This window comes from Hibiscus syriacus, unplaced genomic scaffold, assembly GCF_006381635.1.
Source record: "Hibiscus syriacus cultivar Baekdansim isolate YM2019G1 unplaced genomic scaffold, ASM638163v2 tig00110123_pilon, whole genome shotgun sequence".
In the NCBI taxonomy this organism is placed as follows: domain Eukaryota; kingdom Viridiplantae; phylum Streptophyta; class Magnoliopsida; order Malvales; family Malvaceae; genus Hibiscus; species Hibiscus syriacus.
The window spans coordinates 482,649-501,679 of record NW_024062599.1 but is presented as its reverse complement, the minus strand read 5'-3'; positions in this window follow the sequence as shown (position 1 = coordinate 501,679).

The following is a 19,031-nucleotide window of genomic DNA, read 5'->3' as shown; positions in this document are numbered from 1 at the left end:
GACTATGGAAGGCACCAAGGACGAACGAGTGGGGACGGTGGAAAAAAGGACGCCGCAACTGCCTTTTTCCAACACTAGGGAATTTTCTCTGTATGATTCTCCCCTTTCTCCCTCATCTTTTTAGTGGCTGTGACTGGGCATTTATAAAGGGAATTTTCCTAGGGTTTTACATCATTAAATTATCCTTAAATAACCATTTTTTCTTGTCCAACTATAAATGGAAAGGCGACTGGCTGTTGTCAGACTTTTGGGGGATTTCATGCATGTGAGGTCCATCAGACATCTGGCAGGTGATGTCAGTAGTTCGTCAGAGTCACTTCAGACTTGCACAATGTTCGTTTCCTCGACAAGGAAAATATGTTCCTTACTGTCTTCATCTTCTGTGTTCCATTGGCCCTATCAAATTAATTTGTCCTGGAAAATAAAATTTTTCTCAGTCATTTCCTACATCATCACAATCAACAAATAACCTTTCTCATCAGCAGCATCATTTTAATCAAATAAACGTTACCTTGGAAAAACTTATCCACCACATGAAAACATGTCCTAAATGTAACTATATGCGGCTAAAATGTTATGCCAATGGCTTTTAGACAATCAATAACTTAAGTAAAAAAACCAAAAATATAGTATTTATCCGAAGTTATCACACCCCCTAAACTTAAGCTATTTCTTTTCCTCAAGCAATGGATTATAAGAAGTTGAGAAATAAGTCGCATGACAAAGAAAAAAATTAGGACAATCATGTGGTTTAAAATTTCAGCCCTTAGCAAAAAGTTTAGCCTCAATATGGTGGACTGTACGAGAAGTCAATTACCTTTCCTAGGTCACGATTCTTTGTCGGTGTGTGTGCGTGATTGTATAGCAGTCTATGCTTTAACGTACTTAGAAAACTCATAAGTAAGCGCTTCTGTTTTGCCAAGACATCAAAATATCGTCAAGCATAGTTTCACTCCTATTTTTTCCAACATGCAACTTCAACTTTTTCTTTTTTTCTACACTACCATCCCACACTCTAAGTGAAAGGGAGCATACCTTCCACCCCCGAGCTAGTCAATTAGAGTTTTTTTAACACTGCTTCGAGGAGAGTCAGCTCATCACACCTACCATCCCACACTTTAGGTGAAAGGGAGAATACCTTCCACCCCCGAGCTAGTTAGGTAGAGTCATCCTGTGACTGCTTTCATTCACTCATATGCCGAGGTAACCCTTTATTTAAGGGATTTTTCCAGGTCATGCCATTGCACAGAGGAGTGTCCCTCTACAGTTATGCCGAGACATTTATTTATAATTAACACAATTCAAAACATTAAGGAGTTCAATTTAGCCTTTCAAACATTTAATGTCAATACACACAAAAAGTTCTTTCCTAAAAATTTTCTAAGCATCTTAAGCAGAGAAAACATACAATCGTGTTCAAAGAATTACAAAGAATCAAGTCCTAAGGTTGGTTCTAGCCTTCAACAGTCATGTAAAATAATTTTGCCTAGGCATTAAAATTTTCTTTCATCATTGAGCATCATCAACTTTTTCCAACAACTATCTTAATGAAACTCATGCCATGACAACAAATATTTCAACCAATTATTATAAAAAAATTAAGTATGGAGTACAACACCTCATCCAAACTTGAGAGATGCATTGTCCTCAATGCATGAAGACTAAACTAAAGATGAAATGTAATGCAAGGTACCTTGACTAACATCTTCTTTGATGGTGGTGGGGTTATTTTGCCCAGATTCATCATGTGGAGAAATTCAAACATGATTTTTTGTCATCATCAGGTGATGCTTGATCAGAGATGTTACAATTTGCCTTGGCATTTGTGCAGATGGGTAGACGTCATCAGTAATGTCATCGTTTGTGCCAACACCAATTGAGTCTTCTTTCTAAGTGGGTGCAACATCCACAGGGCTTTACTATTGTCCACATGCTTGGGAGCTTGTTCTTATAAAAAAACTAAAATTAAAAGTAAATAAAGAAATAAAGAAAAGAAAAACAAACACACAAACAAAAATAATAATAATTTTTCCATGAAAAAAATTAAATAGGGTTAAAGGGATGAAAACTCTAAACATCCTAAAATGATATGGCAGTTTTGTCGCGTTCTATCGGAGCACCAGTGTAGATCAAAGTGCCCCATGCATATAACAGTTCCAACTTCAAAATATTTTTCCTGTCAGTTCATATATTTCACATATGAATTGTAGGACCTTTGCAGTAGTCCTCTCTCCTTTAAAGTGCTCTATGCATGAAGCTGAATCGTAGTGCAGTATGGTCTCTTCGTTATGCTTCTTCAATCATTGAGGGAATGGTGGAGGGGGCCAGGCTTCATATGTTACAGGTGGGGGTGAAAATTTTGTCGTGGCAATAATTTTTCCACCATCAGTTGGATGTCTTGTTAAACCCTCGCCCTTTTCCTTCTCCATAGGAAATTCTTCTTGTACAACAAGTTCAGCTTGGCCTTCAGATTCTTCTGGTACAGTGTTGCGGCAAAAAATTTCTCCATTCTTCCCCCCAAACTTGTATTCTTGATTGAGATGGGTACCACTCATTGTAAGCGCACTGCATTGCTCATTTTTGTGATACTTAGTGACCTCAGTATCACTAGGTACGCTTCTTTGTAGGAGAGCATGTAATGCCTTGGCAATTTGGCTCACTTGGTTCTCCAATACTCTCAAATATGAGCTATTACTTTGTAATAAAGTTGTCTGACTTTGCAACAGTGTGCTTTGTCTTTTAATTATTAAAGAGTGTTCGTGCAGCAAGGCCTTAGTTGAAGTCGTGAAATCTTTTGTTGAGGCCATAAAATCTTGCAGTGAAGCTTCGAGGGAATTAGAATTTGGGAAAGATGATGAACCCTTATTAATATTTTACCAGTGAATCTGCTGATGCTGAAAATTTGTAGTTTAAGAAATACTTTGTTGTGGCATGTTAAAGTTGCATGCATAATTGTTATTGGTCCCTTGATTACCCCACGGAAAATTTAGATGTTGTCGCCATCCGGGACTATATGTATTAGAGTAAGTATTATTGTTGCTTATATTAAAATTGCCCATGAAATTGATGGACTCCTGGTTTTTTTGGCATTCACTTTCATAATGGTTGTCGTGGCAAAAATCGCAAGTTGAGCTGGTTACCTTGACTTCCTTTTTCTCGCTGGAACGTTGCAAATTTTTCAACATATTTGTTATGGAAGAAAGTTGGGCAGACACTGAATCCTTGTCATCAAGTTCAAATTCCCCAGAAACTTTTCTTTCGGTTCCAAGCCTTGTAGACATGAATTGGTAAACATTATTAGCTATCCTATCAAGGATATCAAAGGCTTCCTTGGGTGATTTGTCAAACAGTACTATTCGCCGAGGAATCCAACATCAGGCGAGTGGGTGCGTTGACTCCATTATAGAACATTACAATTTGAGTCCAGTCTTGGAATCCATGATTGGTGCACTTGCGAAGTGAACTTTTGTATCAGTCCGAACACTCGTACATAGACTCTTCAACGCCTTGGAAAAAAATGCTATGGCATTCCTAAGATAACTGTTCATATTGGGTGGATTATGCCATAATAGAAATTATTTGCATAAGTCTACCCAAGACCTTATCGAGCCTGAAGGTAGTCCATTAAGTTATGCCCTGGCATGATCTTTCAAAGAATATGGAAATAACTTCAATTTTAGTACATCTTCATGCACACCTTACTGTCGAAAGGAGTCACAGACCTCTAAAAAAGCTCGAACAGGTTGCCTTCCATCCTCATAAGGAGCACCACCAAACTGTCCAATCAAGTCCAACATGTCGAACATAAGCGGTTTGAGCTTGAAGTGGTCTGCTTAAATCTTGGGAGCTATAATAGCAGGCTTAAGGTCATCCAATGTGGGAGCTAAGTGATCTCTAATAGTTCGTGGTCTTGGAACATTATTTTCCTTTTTATTTGTCATGACATTTAATTATTCAGGTTTCTTCGCTTGATTTTGAACTTCGTATATAGCTTTTGACCTCCTTGAACATAATTTCTTTGACAAATTTTTTTTTCAATCTCAGGCTCAAAATGAGATAATGGTTCCTTGGCACTTTTACAAGTTATGCAACCACTCAACACCAATTGAGTCTTCTTTCTAAATGGGTGCAACATCTAGAGGGGCTTTACTCTTGTCCACATGCTTGGTAGCATGTTTTTATAAAATAAAACTAATATTAAAAGTAAATAAAGAAATAAAGCAAAGAAAAACAAACACACAAATAAAAATAATAGTAATTTTTCCATGAAAAAAAATTAAAGTGGGTTGAAGGGATGCAAACTCTAAACATCCTGAAATGATATGGAAGTTTTGTTGCGTTCTATCGGAGCACCAATATAGACCAAAGTGCCCCACGCATATAACAGTTCCACCTTCAAAATATTTTTTTCCTTCCAGTTCGTATCTTTCACATCTGAGTTGTAAGACCTTTGCAGTTGTCCTCTCTCCTTTAAAGTGCTCTCTGCATGAAGTTGAATCATAGTGTAATAGGATATCTTCGTTATGCTTCTTCAATCGTTGAGGGAATGGTGGAGGGAGGCTGACTTCATATGTTGCAGGTGGGGGTGAAACTTTTGCCGTGGCAATAAATTTTCCACAATCAGTAGGATGTATTGTTAAACCCTTATCCTTTTCCTTCTCCATAGGAAGTTCTTCTTGTACAACAAGTTCAGCTTGACCTTCAGATTATTCTGGTGCAGTGTCGCGGTAAAAATTTTCTTAATTCTTCCCCCAAACTTGTATTCTTGATTGAGACGGGCACCACTCCTCATTGTAAGCGCACTGCATTACTCATTTTCATGAGGCTTGGTGACCTTAGTATCACTAGGGATGCTTCCTTGTAGGCGAGCATGTAATGCCTTGGAAATTTGGCTCACTCGGTTCTCCAATACTCTCAAAGATGAGATATTACTTTGTAATAAAGTTGTGTGAATTTGCAACAATATGCCTTGTCTTTTAATTGTTGAAGAGTGTTCGTGCAGCAAGGCCTTAGTTGAAGTCATGAAATCTTTTTTCGAGGCCATAAAATCTTGTAGTGAAGCTTCGACGGAATTAGAATTTGGGAAAGATGATGAACCCTTGTTAATATTTTGCCAGGGCATTTGCTGATGCTAAAAATTTGTAGTTTCAGAAATACTTTGTTGTGGCATGTTAAAGTTTCATGCATGGTCGTTGTTGGTCCCTTGATTACCCCACAAAAAATTTGGATGTTGTCGCCATCCGAGACTGTATGTATTAGAGTAGGGGTTGTTGTTACTTATATTAAAACTGCCCACGAATTTGATGGACTCCTGGTTTTTTGGGCATTCACTTTCATGATGGTTTTCGTGGAAAAAATCGCATGCTAAGCTGGTTACCTTGACTTCCCTTACCTCGCTGGAACGCTACAAATTTTTCAACGTATTTGTTATTGCAGAAAGTTGGGCAGACACTAAATTCTTGTCATCAAGTTCAAATTCCCCAGAAACCTTTCTTCTGATTCCAAGCCTTGTAGACATGAATTGATAATCGTTATTGGCTATCCTATCAAGGACGGCAAAGGCTTCCTCTGGTGATTTGTCCAGCAAAGTACCATTCGCCAAGGCATCCAACATCACGTGAGTGTGTGCGTCGACTCCATTGTAGAACATTACAATTTGAGTCCAGCCAAGGAATCCATGATTGGTTCACTTACGAAGCGAACTTTTGCATCGGTCCCAACACTAGTACATAGACTCTTCATCACCTTGGTAAAAACATGCTATGGCATTCCTAAAATGACTGTTCATATTTGGTGGATTATGCCATAACATAAATTGTTTGCACAAGTCTACCCAAGACCTTATCGAGCCTGAAGGTAGTCCATAAGTCATGCCCTTGCATGATCTTTCAAAGAATATGGAAATAACTTTAATTTGAATACATCTTCATGCACACCTTGCTATCGAAAGGAGTCATAGACCTCCCAAAATGCTTGAACATGTTGCCTTGCATCCTCATGAGGAGCACCACCAAACTGTCCAATCACATCCAACATGTCGAACATAACCAATTTGAGCTCGAAGTGGTCTGCTTGAATCTTGGGAGCTATAATAGCATGCTTAAGGTCATCCAAGGTGGAAGCTAAGTGATCTCTAATAGTTCGTGGTCTTGCAACATTATTTGCCTTATTATTTGCCGTGACATTTAATTCTTCAGGTTTCTCTGCTTCATTTTGAACTTCGTATATAGCATTTTGAGCTCCATGAACATAATTTCTTTGACGTAATTTTTTTTCAATCTTAGATTCAGAATGAGATAATGGTTCCTTGGAACTTTTAGAACTTATGCAACCACTCAACACCTGAAAAGGGTAAACAAAAATAGCGAATAAATCCATAAAAATAAAATAAAAACACAATAATAAAGAAACAAGATAATGTTATAACAAAACTTTTAAAAACACCAATTACCAATCCCCGACAACGACGCCAAAAACTTGTTCGCTTGTAAATGTATATACTAAGACAAGCAAATTTGTGCAAGTGTACACAATCGATACAAGTAATATAGTAGTGAGTGAGTATCGTCTCCATAGGGATTGGAAGGCTTTTAAAAGATTGCTACAGCTAGGAATAGGTGTCAGTAACTAATCCTAAGTATCTAATTCTAATGATATTAAACAAGGAAAATATGCAATGGCAAATGGTGTGAACAGATCGAGAAAATATGGTCAAGACAAAAAAATATGCAAAGGTAAACAAATAAAAGTTGTCAAGGTTAAAGTTATTGAAACTCTATAAATAAAGTGGAAACCTCTCATAATCAAACTTCTAACGGGGCACTTGGGTTGGATTTGCTACGGTGATAAGTTATTTCATGCTAAGAATGATTTGGTATGCTATGCTTAGGCTGCCTGATAGGATTACTAAGTATTCTAAGACAGTTGTTATGGCAATACTACTCGGCATGAGCTACAACCCTTAGTTTATCAACTATTGTTATGGCAATACCCCTCAGCGTGAACTATAGTCGTTGTCTATGCTACTCAAGCGTCTATCCCTTTTAGTCTATTGAAACCCTCTCCTTATCTCTAAGGTAAACAAGTTAGAACATTACCATCACGGATCCATTCCATTGATCATGTAGATCTATCTTAATTCTCTCGAATCTAAGAATCAATATCTAGGCAAATGGAAATCTCTTGAAGCTCTTACAAGGTCTAGAAATATTTCGCCTAGGCACCAGACAATCTCTCGAAGCTCTTATAGTGTCAAGCCAAAAGGTTAAAACAGTGAACAAAACAAAACTTAACAAAAATATACTTAATCATTCATTAACGGTAAAATAAAATATCATCCAAGTATTCCCAACACCAAAGAAAACAATTTATGGTGTGGTTAACATCATCCCAAAATATTCATTAAGTACAAGCCCTCAGAAAAATAAAACATGAAGAACAAGAGGAAGAAATACTCCCAGAACAGAGCTTTGTCGTGACGTCAGACCACCACCATGACTGCTCTAGCGTACCATCCTCTCTCGAGGGTCTGGCCACCGCCCCGACGAAGCCTGGCTATGGAAGGCACCAAGGAGGGACTAGTGGGGACGGTGAAAAAAAGGACGCCGCGACCGCCTTTTTCCAAACCTGGGGAATTTTTTTTGTATGATTCTCCCCTCTCTCCCTTCTCTTTTTGGCGGCTATGACTGGGTATTTATAAAGGGAATTTTCTTACGGTTTTACATCATTAAATGCTCCTTAAATAACGTTTTTTCTTGTCCAACTATAAATGGAAAGGTGGCTTGCTGTTGTCAGAATTTTGGGGGATTTCTTGCATGTGAGGTCAATCAGACAACTGGCAGGTGATGTCAACAGTTCGTTAGAGTCGCGTCAAACTTGTAAGATTTTTTTTGCCTCGGCAAGGAAAATATGTTCCTTATGTCTTCATCTTCTATGTTCCATTAGCCCTATCTAATTAATTTGTCCTGTAAAATAATTTTTTTCTCAATTATTTCCTGCATCATCACAATCAACAAACAACCTTTCTCATCAGCAGCATCACTTTAATCAAATAAACGTTGTCTTGACAAAACTTATCCACCCCATGAAAACATGTCCTTAATGCAACTATATGCGGCTAAAATGCTATGTCAAAGGCTTTTAGACAATCAATAACTTAAGTAAAAGACCTAAAATATAGTCTTTTTACGGAGTTATCACACCCCCAAACTTAAGCTATTGCTTCTCCTCAAGCAATGGGTAATAAGTAGTTGAGAAATAAGTCACCATAGCAAAGCAAAAAATTAGGACAATCATGTGGTTTAAAATTTCATCCCTTAGCAAAAACTTTAGCCTCAACATGGTGTACTGTACGAGAAGTCAAATACCTTTCCTAGGTCAAGATTCTTTGTCGGTGTGTGTGCATGATTGTATAGCAGTCTATGATTTAACGTAGTTAGAAAACTCATAAGTAAGAACTTCTGTTTTGCAACGACATCAAATTATTCGTCAAGCATAGTTTCACTCCTATTTTCTCCAACATGTAACTTGAATTTTTTCTTCTTTTTTACACTACCATCCCACACTCTAAGTGAAATGGAGCATACATTCCACCCTCTAGCTAGTCAGGTAGAGTTTTTTTATCACTGCTTCGACGGGAGTCAGCCCATCACACCTACCATCCCACACTCTAGTTGAAAGGGAGCATACCTTTTACCCACGAGCTAGTCAGGTAGAGTCATTTCGTGACTGCTTTCATTCACTCATGCCGAGGCAACCATTTATTTAAGGGATTTTTCTAGGTCATGCCATTACACAGAGGATTGTCCATCTACAGTTATGCTGAGACATTTATTTGTAATTCACATAATTCAAAACATTAAGGAGTTCAATTTAGTCTTTCAAACATTTAATGTCAAAACGCACAAAATGTTCTTTCCTAAAAATTTTCTCAGAACCGTAAGAAGAGAAAACATACAATCATGTTCAAAGAATTATAAAGAATCAAGTCCTAAGGTCTGTTCTAGCCTTCAACAGTCATGTAAAATAATTCTGGCCTAGGTAATAAAATTTGCTTTCATCATTGAGCATCATCAACTTTTTCCAACAACTATCCTAATGAAACTCATGCCATGACAAAAAATATTTCAACCAATTATTATAAAAATATTAAGTATGGAGTACAACACCTCCCCCAAACTTGAGAGATGCATTGTCATTAATGCATGAAGACTAAACTAAAGATGAAATGTAATCCAAGGTACCTTGACTAACATCTAATTTAATGGTAGTGGGGTTGTTTTGCGTAGATTCATTAGGTGGAGAAGTTCAAACGTGATTGTTGTCATCTACAGGTGATGCTTGATCGGAGGTGTTGCAATTTTCCTTGGCATTTGTGCAGATGGGTAGACGTCATCAGTAATGTCATCGTTTGTGCCAACACCAATTGAGTATTCTTTTTAAGTGGGTGTAACATCCACAGGGGCTTTACTCTTATCCACATGCTTGGGAGTTTGTTTTTATAAAAAAACTAATATTAAAAGTAAATAAAGAAATAAAGCAAAGACAAACAAACACACAAATAAAAATAATAGTAATTTTTCCATGACAAAAAATTAAAGAGGGTTGAAGAGATGCAAACTCTAAACATCCTGAAATGATATGGCAGTTTTGTCGCGTTCTATCGAAGCACCAGTATAGACCAAAGTGCCCCACGCATATAACAGTTCCACCTTTAAAATATTTTTTTCCTGGCAGTTCGTATCTTTCACATATGAATTGTAAGACCTTTGCAGTAGTCCTCTCTGCTTTAAAGTGCTCTCTACATGAAGTTGAATCATAGTGTAATAGGATCTCTTCGTTATGCTTGTTTAATATTTGAGGGAATGGTGGAGGGAGGCTGACTTCATATGTTGCAGGTGGGGGTGAAACTTTTTCCATGGCAATAAATTTTACACCATCAGTAGGATGTCTTGTTAAATCCTCATCCTTTTCCTTCTCCATAGGAAATTCTTCTTGTACAACAAGTTCTGCTTGACCTTCAGATTCTTCTAATATAGTGTCGCAGCAAAAATTTCTTGATTCTTCCCCCCAAACTTGTTTTCTTGATTGAGATGGGTACCACTCCTCATTGTAAGCGCACTGCATTACTCATTTTCGTGAGGCTTAGTGACCTCAGTATCACTAAGGACGCTTCCTTGTAGGCGAGCATGTAATGCCTTGGAAAGTTGGCTCACTTGGTTCTCCAATACTCTCAAAGATGAGCTATTACTTTGTAATAAAGTTGTCTGACCATAAAATTTTGCAGTGAAGCTTCGACGGAATTAGAATTTGGGAAAATGATGAACCCTTGTTAATATTTTGCCAGGGCATCTGTTGATGCTAAATATTTGTAGTTTCAAAAATACTTTGACTTTCATGATGCCCACGAATTTGATGGACTCCTGGGTTTTTAGGCATTCACTTTCATGATGGTTTCCGTGGAAAAAATCGCATGCTAAGCTGGTTACCTTGACTTTCATTACCTCGCTGGAACGCTACAAATTTTCAACGTATTTGTTATGGTAGAAAGTTGGGCAGACTGAATTCTTGTCATCAAGGTCAAATGCCCCAGAAACTTTTCTTCTGATTCCAAGCCTTGTAGACAGGAATTGATAATCGTTATTGGCTATCCATTCAAGGGTGTCAAAGGCTTCCTCGGGTGATTTGTCAAGCAAAGTACCATTCGTCGAGGCATCCAACATCATACGAGTGGGTGCGTCGACTCCATTGTAGAACATTACAATTTGAGTCTAGTCTTGGAATCCATGATTGGTTCACTTGCAAAGTGAATATTTGTATCGGTCCCATCACTCGTACATAGACTCTTCATCGCCTTGGCAAAAAGATGTTATGGCATTCCTAAAATGACTGTTCATATTGGGTGGATTATGCCATAACATAAATTTTTTGCACAAGTCTACCCAAGACCTTATCGAGCCTGAAGGTAGTCCATTAAGTCATGCCCTGGCATGATCTTTCAAAGAATATGGAAATAACTTTAATTTCATTACATCTTCATGCACACCTTGCTATCGAAAGGTGTCACAGACCTCCAAAAATGTTTGAAAATGTTGCCTTGCATTCTCATGAGGAGCACCACCAAACTGTCCAATCACATCCAACATGTCAAACATAACAGATTTGAGCTCGAAGTCGTCTGCTTGAATCTTGGGAGCTATAATAGCAGGGTTAATGTCATCCAAGGTGGGAGCTACGTGATCTCTAATAGTTCGTGGTCTTGCAACATTATTTTCCTTTTTATTTGCCGTGACATTTAATTCTTTAGGTTTCTCCGCTTTATTTTGAACTTCGTATATAACATTTTGAGCTTCTTGAACATAATTTATTTGACGGAATTTTTTTTCAATCTCAGATTCAAAATGAGATAATGGTTCCTTGGAACTTTTAGAAGTTCTGCAACCACTAAACACCTGAAAAGGGTAAACAAAAATAGCGAATAAATCCATAAAAATAAAATAAAAACACAATAATAAAGAAACAAGATAATGCTATAACAAAACTTTTAAAAACACCAATGTACAATCCCCTGCTACGACACCAAAAACTTGTTTGCTTGTAAATGTATATACTAAGACAAGCAAAATTGTGCAAGTGTACACAATCGATGCAAGTAATATAGTAGTGAGTGAGTATCGCCTCCATAGGGATTGGAAGGTTTTTAAAATCTTGCTACAACTAGGAATAGGTGTCACTAACTAATCCTAAGTATTTAAGTCTAATGATATTAAACAAGGTAAACAAATAAAAGTTGTCAAGGTTAAAGTTATCAAAACTCTATAAATAATCTGGAAACCTCTCACAATCAAACTTCTAACGGGGTACTTGTGTTGGATTTGCTACGGTGATAAGTTATTTCATGCTAAGAATGATTTGGTATGTTATGCTTAGGCTGCCCGACAGGATTACTGAGTATTCTAAGACAGTTATTATGGAAATACTACTCAGCATAAGCTACAACCCTTAGTTTATAAACTATTATTGTGGCAATACCCCTCAGCGTGAACTATAGTCGTTGTCTATCCTACTCAAGCGTCTATCCCTTTTAGTCTATTGAAACCCTCTCCTTATCTTTAAGGTAAACAAGTTAGAACATTACCATCCCGGATCCATTCCATTAATCATGTAGATCTATCTTAATTCTCTCAAATCTAAGAATCAATATCTACACAAATGACAATCTCTTGAAGCTCTTACAAGGTCTAGAAATATTTCGCCTAGGCACCAGACAATCTCTTGAAGCTCTTACAGAGTCAAGGCAAAAGGTTAAAATAGTGAACAAAACAAAACTTAACAAAACTATACTTAATCATTCATTAACGGTAAAATAAAATATCATCCCAGCATTCCCAACACCAAAGAAAACAGTTTATGATGTGGTTAACATCATCCCGAAATATTCATTAAATACAAACCCTCAGAAAAATAAAACATGAAGAAAAAGAGGAAAAAAAACTCCTAGAACAGAGCTCTATCGTGATGTCGGACCACCACCATGACTGCTCCAGCGTACCATCCTCTCTCGAGGGTTTGGCAACCGCCCCGGCGAAGCCTGGCTATGGAAGGCACCAAGGAGGGACTAGTGGGGATGGTGTAAAAAAGGACGCTGCGACCGCCTTTTTCCAAACATGTGGAATTTTTTCTGTATGATTCTCCCCCTCTCCCTCCTCTTTTTGGTGGCTGTGACTGGGTATTTATAAAGGGAATTTTCCTACGGGTTTACATCATTAAATGCTCCTTAAATAACATTTTTTCTTGTCCAACTATAATTAGAAAGGCGGCTGGCTGTTGTCAGACTTTTGGGGGATTTATTGCATGTGAGGTCAATCAGACAACTGGCAGGTGACGTCAGTAGTTCGTCAGAGTCACGTCAGACTTGCAAGATTTTTGTTGCCTCGGCAAGGAAAATATGTTCCTTACTGTCTTCATCTTCTGTGTTCCATTGGCCCTATCTAATTAATTTGTGCTGGAAAATAATTTTTTTCTCAGTCATTTCCTGCATCATCACAATCAACAAACAACCTTTCTCATCAGCAGCATCAGTTTAATCAAATAAACGTTGCCTTGGAAAAACTTATCCACAGCATGAAAACATGCCCTTAATGCAACTATATGCGGCTAAAATGCTATGTCAATGGCTTTTAGACAATCAATAACTTAAGTAAAAGACCTAAAATATAGTATTTTTACGGAGTTATCACACCCCCCAAACTTAAGCTATTGCATGTCCTCAAACAATGGATAATAAGCAGTTGAGAAATAAGTCACCATAGCAAAGCAAAAAATTAGGACAACCATATGGTTTAAAATTTCAGCCCTTAGCAAAAACTTTAGCCTCAACATGGCGTACTGTACGAGAAGTCAATTACCTTTCCTAGGTCAGGATTCATTGTCGGTTTGTGTGCGTGATTGTATAGCTATCTATGCTTTAACGTAGTTAAAAAACTCATAAGTAAGAACTTCTGTTTTGCAACGACATCAAATTATTCGTCAAGCATAGTTTCACTCCTATTTTTTCCAACATGTAACTTCAATTTTTTCTTCTTTTTTACACTACCATCCCACACTCTAAGGGAAAGGGAGCATACCTTCCACCCCTAGGTAGTAAGGTAGAGTTTTTTTTAACACTGCTTCGACAGGAGTCAGTCCATCACACCTACCATCCCACACTCTAGGTGAAAGGAAGCATACCATCTACCCCGAGCTAGTCAGCTAGAGTCATCTCGTGACTGCTTTCATTCACTCATGCCGAGGCAACCATTTATTTAAGGGATTTTTCTAGGTCATGCCATTGCACAGAGGAGTGTCCCTCTACAGTTATGCTGAGACATTTATTTGTAATTCACACAATTCAAAACATTAAGGAGTTCAATTTAGTTTTTCAAACATTTAATGTCAAAACGCACAAAATATTCTTTTCTACAAATTTTCTAAGAACCTTAAGCAGAGAAAACATACAATCGTGTTCAAAGAATTACAAAGAATCAAGTCCTAAGGTCGGTTCTAGCCTTCAACAGTCATGTAAAATAATTCTGGCCTAGGTAATAAAATTTTCTTTCATCATTGAGCATCATCAACATTTTCCAACAACTATCCTAATGAAACTCATGTCATGACAAAAATTATTTCAACCAATTATTATAAAAAAATTAAGTATGGAGTACAACACCTCCCCCAAACTTGAGAGATGCATTGTCCTTAATGCATGAAGACTAAACTAAAGATTAAATGTAATCCAAGGTACCTTGACTAACATCTACTTTGATGGTGGTGGGGTTGTTTTGCGTAGATTCATTAGATAGAGAAGTTCCAACGTGATTGTCTGTCATCTTCAGGTGATGCTTGATTGGAGGTGTTACAATTTGCCTTGGCATTTGTGCAGATGGGTAGGCGTCATCAGTAATGTCATCATTTGTACCAATACCAATTGAGTCTTCTTTCTAAGTGGGTGCAACATTCATAGGGGCTTTACTCTTGTCCACATGCTTGGGAGCCTGTTTTTATAAAAAAAACTAATATTAAAAGTAAATAAAGAAATAAAGCAAAGACAAACAGACACACAAATAAAAATAATATTAATTTTGCCATGACAAAAAATTAAAGAGGGTTGAAGGGATGCAAACTCTAAACATCCTGAAATGATATGGCAGTTTTGTCGCGTTCTATCGGAGCACCAGTATAGACCAAAGTGCCCCACGCATATAAAAGTTCCACCTTCAAAATATTTTTTTCCTAGCAGTTCGTATCTTTCACATCTGAATTGTAAGACCTTTGCAGTAGTCCTCTCTCCTTTAAAATGCTCTCACATAAAGTTGAATCATAGTGTAATAGGATCTCTTCGTTATGCTTCTTCAATCGTTGAGGGAATGGTGGAGGGAGGCTGACTTCATATGTTGCAGGTAGGGGTGAAAATTTTGCCGTGGTAATACATTTTCCACCATCAGTAGGATGTCTTGTTAAACCCTCATCCTTTTCCTTCTCCATAGGAAATTCTTCTTGTACAACAAGTTCTGCTTGACCTTCAGATTCTTCTGGTACAGTATCGCGACAAAAATTTTCTTGATTCTTCCCCCCAAACTTGTCTTCTTGATTGAGATGGGTACCACTCCTCATTGTAAGCGCACTACATTACTCATTTTCGTGAGGCTTAGTGACCTCAGTATCACTAGGGACGCTTCCTTGTAGGCGAGCATGTAATGCCTTGGAAATTTGGCTCACTTGGTTCTCCAATACTCTCAAAGATGAGCTATTACTTTGTAATAAAGTTGTCTGAGTTTGCAACATTATGCCTTGTCTTTTAATTGTTGAAGAGTGTTCGTGTAGCAAGGCCTTATTTGAAGTCGTGAAATCTTTTATCGAGACCATAAAATCTTGCAATGAAGCTTCGACGGAATTAGAATTTGGGAAAGATGATGAACCCTTGTTAATATTTTGCCGGGCATCTGCTGATGCTGAAAATTTGTAGTTTCAGAAATACTTTGTTGTGGCATGTTAAAGTTGCATGCATGGTTGTTGTTGGTCCCTTGATTACTCACAAAAAATTTGGATGTTGTCGCCATCCGGGACGGTATGTATTAGAGTAGGGGTTGTTGTTGCTTATATTAAAACTGCCCAAGAATTTGATGGACTCCTAGTTTTTTGGGCATTCACTTTCGTGATGGTTTCCGTGGAAAAAAATCGCATGCTAAGCTGGTTACCTTGACTTCCCTTACCTCGCTGGAACGCTGTAAATTTTTCAACGTATTTGTTATGCCAGAAAGTTGGGCAGACACTGAATTCTTGTCATCAAGTTCAAATACCCCAGAAACATTTCTTCTGATTCCAAGCCTTGTAGATAGGAATTGATAATCGTTATTGGCTATCATATCAAGGATATCATAGGCTTCCTCGGGTGATTTGTCAAGCAAAGTACCATTCGCCGAGGCATCCAACATCATGTGAGTGGGTGCGTCGACTCCATTGTAGAACATTACAATTTGAGTCCAGTCTTGGAATCCATGATTAGTTCACTTGCGAAGTAAACTTTTGTATCGGTCCCAACACTCGTACATAGACTCTTCATCGCCTTGGCAAAAAGATGCTACGACATTCCTAAAATGATTGTTCATATTGGGTGGATTATACTATAACATAAATTGTTTGCACAAGTCTACCCAAGACCTTATCGAGCCTGAAGGTAGTCCATTAAGTCATGCCCTGGCATGATCGTTCAAAGAATATGGAAATAACTTTAATTTCAATACATCTTCATGCACACCTTACTATCGAAAGGAGTCACAGACCTCCAAAAATGATTGAACATGTTGCCTTGCATCCTCATGAGGAGCACCACCAAACTGTCCAATCACATCCAACATGTCGAACATAACAGATTTGAGCTCGAAGTGGTCTGCTTAAATCTTGGGAGCTATAATAGCAGGCTTAAGGTCATCCAAGGTGGGAGCTAAGTGATCTCTAATAGTTCGTGGTCTTGCAACATTTCTTTAACGGAATTTTTTTTTCAATCTCAGATTCAAAATGAGATAATGGTTCCTTGGAACTTCTAGAAGTTATGCAACCACTCAATAATTGAAACGGGTAAACAAAAATAGCGAATAAATCCATAAAAATAAATAAAAATACAATAATAAAGAAACAAGATAATGCTATAACAAAACTTTTAAAAACACCAATTGTCAATCCCCGGCTACGGCGCCAAAAACTTGTTCGCTTGTAAATGTATATACTAAGACAAGCAAATTTTTGCAAGTGTACACAATCGATGCAAGTAATATAGTAGTGAGTGAGTATCATCTCCATAGGGATTGGAAGGCTTTTAAAAGATTGCTACAGCTAGGAATAGGTGTCACTAACTAATCCTAAGTATCTAAGTCTAATGATATTAAACAAGGAAAATATGCAATGGCAAATGGTATGAACATATCGAGAAAAATATGGTCAAGATAAAAAAAATATTCAAAGGTAAACAAATAAAAGTTGTCAAGGTTAAAGTTATCGAAACTCTATAAATAAACTAGAAACCTCTCACAATCAAACTTTTAACGGGGCACTTGGGTTGGATTTGCTACGGTGATAAGTTATTTCATGCTAAGAATGATTTGGTATGCTATTTTTAGGCTGCCCGACAGGATTACTGAGTATTCTAAGACAGTTGTTATGGCAATACTACTCGGCATCAGCTACAACCCTTAGTTTATAAACTATTATTGTGGCAATACCCCTCAGCGTGAACTATAGTCGTTATCTATCCTACTCAAGCGTCTATCCCTTTTAGTCTATTGAAACCCTCTCTTTATCTTTAAGGTAAACAAGTTAGAACATTACCATCCCGGATCCATTCCATTGATCATGTAGATCTATCTTAATTCTATCAAATCTAAGAATCAATATCTACACAAATGACAATCTCTTGAAGCTCTTACAAGGTCTAGAAATATTTCGCCTAGGCACCAGACAATCTCTTGAAGCTCTTACAGAGTCAAGGCAAAAGGTTAAAATAGTGAACAAAACAAAACTTAACAAAATTATACTTAATCATTCATTAACGGTAAAATAAAATATCATCCCAGCATTCCCAACACCAAAGAAAATAGTTTATGATGTGGTTAACATCATCCCAAAATATTCATTAAGTACAAGCCCTTAGAAAAATAAAACATGAAGAAAAAGAGGAAAAAAAACTCCTAGAACAGAGCTCTATCGTGATGTCGGACCACCACCATGACTGCTCCAGCGTACCATCCTCTCTCGAGGGTTTGGCAACCGCCCCGGTGAAGTCTGGCTATGGAAGGCACCAAGGAGGGACTAGTGGGGATGGTGTAAAAAAGGACGCTGCGACTGCCTTTTTCCAAACCTGTGGAATTTTTTCTGTATGATTCTCCCCCTCTCCCTCCTCTTTTTGGTGGCTGTGACTGGGTATTTATAAAGGGAATTTTCCTACGAGTTTACATCATTAAATGCTCCTTAAATAACATTTTTTTGTCCAACTATAATTGGAAAGGCGGCTGGCTGTTGTCAGACTTTTGGGGGATTTCTTGCATGTGAGGTCAATCAGACAACTGGCAGGTGACGTCAGTAGTTCGTCAGAGTCACGTCAGACTTGCAAGATTTTTGTTGCCTCGGCAAGGAAAATATGTTCCTTACTGTCTTCATCTTCTGTGTTCCATTGGCCCTATCTAATTAATTTGTGCTGGAAAATAATTTTTTTCTCAGTCATTTCCTGCATCATCACAATCAACAAACAACCTTTCTCATTAGCAGTATCAGTTTAATCAAATAAACGTTGCCTTGGAAAAACTTATCCACAGCATGAAAACATGCCCTTAATGCAACTATATGCGGCTAAAATGCTATGTCAATGGCTTTTAGACAATCAATAACTTAAGTAAAAGACCTAAAATATAGTATTTTTACGGAGTTATCACACCCCCAAACTTAAGCTATTGCATGTCCTCAAACAATGGATAATAAGCAGTTGAGAAATAAGTCACCATAGCAAAGAAAAAAATTAGGACAATCATATGGTTTAAAATTTCAGCCCTTAGCAAAAACTTTAGCCTCAACATGGCGTACTGTACGAGAAGTCAATTACCTTTCCTAGGTCAGGATTCATTGTCGGTTTGTGTGCGTGATTGTATAGCTATCTATGCTTTAACGTAGTTAAAAAACTCATAAGTAAGAACTTCTGTTTTGCAACGACATCAAATTATTCGTCAAGCATAGTTTCACTCCTATTTTTTCCAACATGTAACTTCAATTTTTTCTTCTTTTTTACACTACCATCCCACACTCTAAGGGAAAGGGAGCATACCTTCCACCCCTAGGTAGTAAGGTAGAGTTTTTTTTAACACTGCTTCGACAGGAGTCAGTCCATCACACCTACCATCCCACACTCTAGGTGAAAGGAAGCATACCTTCTACCCCGAGCTAGTCAGCTAGAGTCATCTCATGACTACTTTCATTCACTCATGCCAAGGCAACCATTTATTTAAGGG